This window comes from Tenrec ecaudatus, chromosome 14 (assembly GCF_050624435.1).
Source record: "Tenrec ecaudatus isolate mTenEca1 chromosome 14, mTenEca1.hap1, whole genome shotgun sequence".
Classification (NCBI taxonomy): domain Eukaryota; kingdom Metazoa; phylum Chordata; class Mammalia; order Afrosoricida; family Tenrecidae; genus Tenrec; species Tenrec ecaudatus.
This window is the reverse complement of record NC_134543.1, coordinates 80,309,673-80,313,601: the sequence shown is the minus strand read 5'-3', so window position 1 is coordinate 80,313,601 and position 3,929 is coordinate 80,309,673. Positions and strand designations below refer to the sequence as shown.

The window sequence follows — 3,929 nt, the reverse complement described above, 5'->3', positions numbered from 1 at the left end:
GAAAATAATAAAAGGACATTATGAACAACTTCATGTTGAGAATTCCTCAAACTTAAATAAAAGCACTTCATAAATATTTAGGACTTTGGCCTTTAAAGACCACCAGTAAGAGGTGGAAATATGTTTTGGAGAAAAAATAATTTAAAATCACATATCTTCACATAGGATTTATATCCATAAGACATAAAACTCAATAATGAGAAACAATCCAAGCCAGCCATTGATTCTGCTAACTTGTATGTGGTGCTGCAGAAATTCAGAAAAAGCTGGCAATAGCAGTAAAGCCATGTTATGAGCCTTAAGGATAATTGAAATCATGAAGGTCCCTGAAAGTGACAACATTAAAAAAAGAAACAATCCAATATTTAAAATAACTCAATGATTCAGGCAAAGCAAAGAAGATACATAACAAAAGCATAAGGACTTGAAGAAATGCTCATCATCAATAGCTACTAGATAAATTACAAATTAAAAGAGTAATGTGATACTTCTAAATACCTTTTAGAATATTTACAATTAAAAAGACTGACAATACCAAGCATTGGTGAGAAGAGAGAGCAATTAGAACTCTCATACATTGAGTGTAATCTCGCTAAAGATTGGACCTAACTTGTATTCAGTGTCCTTCATAGTAATAGGCTTAATCAGTATTTATGGAACTTAAAATTATTAAATTTATTGTTTACTACGAACTATTCAATTATAAAAATGCAATACAGTCATTTTATATGTATATTTGTGGCATTATGATAAAAATTCTCAGTTGGATGACATGTCTGGAAAATTGTACTGTACCATTTATCACCGTCCTAATATAAATAATTATTGACCTCAAGTATGAAAAATTATTAGCAAATACATATTTGACTATTTTTCTTATTTAAAAAAATCTATTGTTTTATAAGGATAAAAATTCTATTCCTACATTGTTTTTTCACTTGGAGATATTCAACAAATGTGAAAATCCTGATATAAAGGAAGACAAGCAGATACAACAGAGGAAAATGTGAAACTCAAACCAAAGGAGGGAAATAAATCTTTCTCCATGCTATAAATTATAGAACAAAGACCTCTAGGCATGCCTTCCCTCCCAACTAAGATCCCTCTCGCCAGACCTGCCGCTTCAGTTGTTTCTCACATCACATGCATTTGGAGTGGTTCTGCCATCAGGAACTAGCTGACATGCCCACAGTCCCAAGTTTAATAATTCAGAGAATTCTTTAGTTTTTACAGTGAGAGTGAGGGTACCATTCGCTTAAGTGTGGCTCATTCACTGAGATTTGAAACTCTTCCAACAGCCTTTGAACTCTACCTTCCCATTAGGAAGTTCAGTATTCCTATACCAGAGCAGGAGATGTTCGTTGTAGCCTGAGTTCAAGTTCCCATGTCAGCACAGCGCACCTGCCCGGATGATGCCTCATGATTACTTCTTTATTATCAGTGCAGGTAGGAAGAGTCATCCTGCTTCAGGGGCAAAACAAGCACCCAGACATCTTCTACTAATTTTTTCTCATTCTCAATTTAAGATAGAATAAAATTGATATTTTTTCACTCTACTAGATATTTGGCTATTTATCATCCTGCAAATATATGTGCTTGGAGAATCCCTGAACTTGTTGTTATCTGAGTGCTGCACATAGAAAATTAAATAGTTCTGGTCCCTACCCACTAGAAGATATAATCAGTTACTGATATGAGAGCAGGCATTGAATTTTCTCTACAGAATTGGAATGTCAAGGTATGAGGTATGAATTACAGAACTTCACCTTGCCATCTGGCAGAAAGAAAATCCTTAAAATAATGGTAGATAATGGTGAAAAATCACTGAGTAAAATGGATTGCTGGATTTCATTCTATATTAGGTAAGAGGTGTTTGATTTTTAATTATTGAAAGAAGAATGAAATTAGAATCAATTTTTAAAAGATGTGTGGAGAATACGCCATAATGTGGTACTAGAGGAACAAGGCTGAACGTGGCTTAACTACGGCAATTGGGATAACCGATGTCACAAAAACAATGTTCTACATCCTACCTTGAGGAGCAGCAACTCCGATTTACAAGGTTATGAGCAGCCATCTAAGGTCTCGCCCCATCCACAGGACAGATGGATGATGAAAATCAGAAGACACCTAGAAACAATTAGTCTAGTTAACTAATGCAAATAGCAGTCTCCACAACCCTGAGACCAGAACTACATGGTGCCTGGCTCCCACGACACAATCTCTTGACAACTATCAAATCAGAAGTTACTGGGTAAAGTGAGTGAATGGGTGGAATAAAACTCAACAGCATAAAAGAAATCAGGCTTATTGGTCAGGTACAGACAGGTGAGACATCCCAGACTCTAGCCTCTGCTCACAGTTCTGATTTGGGACTGAACTCAAGCCCATGTTAGAATAATCAGCCATTTGGAATCAAAGGGGAGCATTCACCCAAGAACAAAGTGCAGAGAGTTAGGGAAAGAAGAGGAATTGAAGCAGGAAATACAGGAAAGAAAGGGGGCTATGGAATGGTACCATGTGGGCTTAGCAAGGGAAGAATTGAGACGAACGTGTGTGAAATTATTGAGTGTAACACGATGATCTGGTCCATACACTTTCACCTAATTCACAATAAAAAGTTTAAAACAAGATTTGTTGCACAGGGATAATTAATACAGCAATGAAAGTTTCTATTACTGTTCACATGTGAATTCCCTGGAAAGCCTTTGTTGTTTTATATAATAGCAATAATCATAGTTTCAAATGCGTTGTTTCTAAAGGGACAGGAGCAATTAAATAATAATGCTAACTGATTATAACTGGGTAAAAACGTCCATAACCGCACTTGAAGCCACTTGTGCGGTAATGAGTTTCACTATGGAGTAAAACATTTGCTAACATTTTTGCCTTTCCACTCTGCATATGTTACAGGAAATAGTTGTCATGATAATGTATGCTGTTAAGATGAATAGATTTGTGGTTCAAGGAGCCAAGTCGGAGGACACTGTGCTAAGGAACAGATTGGAACAGAGACTAAAGACTGGTGGGCAAACCCAAGTCCCAAAACCCGAGGCTATTCAGTCTCATGATATAATATAGTGTTCCAGTGACCAGTTAAAAGCAATCTTCTTGGCTCCAAATTTGAGAGACAAAAGACCTTCTTGCTGAGCTCTTTGAGAAAAATGGCAATTTCATTTTGAAGACGGGCATACTTGGATGGGCTTGTAATAAGAAGAGAAATAAAGCAGTTAGAAAATCGAAAGACTTGCCAATCTGGGGTGAAGATAACTGTGCTTTCAAAACCCTTGACCCTTGACTTAACCACCAAGAAGGTTTGGGGCTCCAGGCTCATAAAAGAATGTAGAGGTGTAGGGAGGCAAGAGTAGCTCTCATATTAAGTCTGAAATTAGAATAAACTCCCCATCTCATCAGGAAGAAGTCACAAAGATGAACTTAATTTTACTAAGCTTTTAGGCCCAAAAGTACTTTGCAAAATAAAAGAACTATGAGGTATTCGTTACGTATTTTTCCCTTACCGGTAAGCAAAGGATAAGGGTAGGTTATTCTTTTTTTTAATTAATATAAATAATTTTACTGGAGCTCTTACAGCTTTTATAACAGTCCATACATCAATTATATCAAGCACATTAGTACATATGTTGTCATCATCATTTCCAAATCATTTTCTTTCTGCTTGAGCCCTTGGTATCAGCTCTTCTTTTCTGCCTTGCTCCCCCTCCCTCCCACCCTCATGAACCCTTGATAAATTATAAATTATTATTATTTTCATATCTTACACCCTCTGCTGTCTCCCTTCACACACATTTCTGATGTTCATCCCCTTGGGGAAATACAGGAAGGAATTAGGAGGCAAAAGACATATACAGAGGTATAAATATAGGCATGCACATACTGTATCTAAATACATGAATATAAAATGATCAATA

At 36.3% G+C, this 3,929-nt stretch overlaps 1 non-coding gene across 1 annotated transcript; it reads left to right on the top strand.

Annotated features, from left to right (window-relative positions):
• The first annotated feature begins 210 nt into the window (after nt 1-210).
• LOC142427159 (small nucleolar RNA SNORA33) lies at nt 211-344 on the top strand. Its single transcript, XR_012779973.1, has one exon. It is a non-coding gene; the product is annotated as a small nucleolar RNA SNORA33 (small nucleolar RNA).
• The last annotated feature ends 3,585 nt before the right edge of the window (nt 345-3,929 follow it).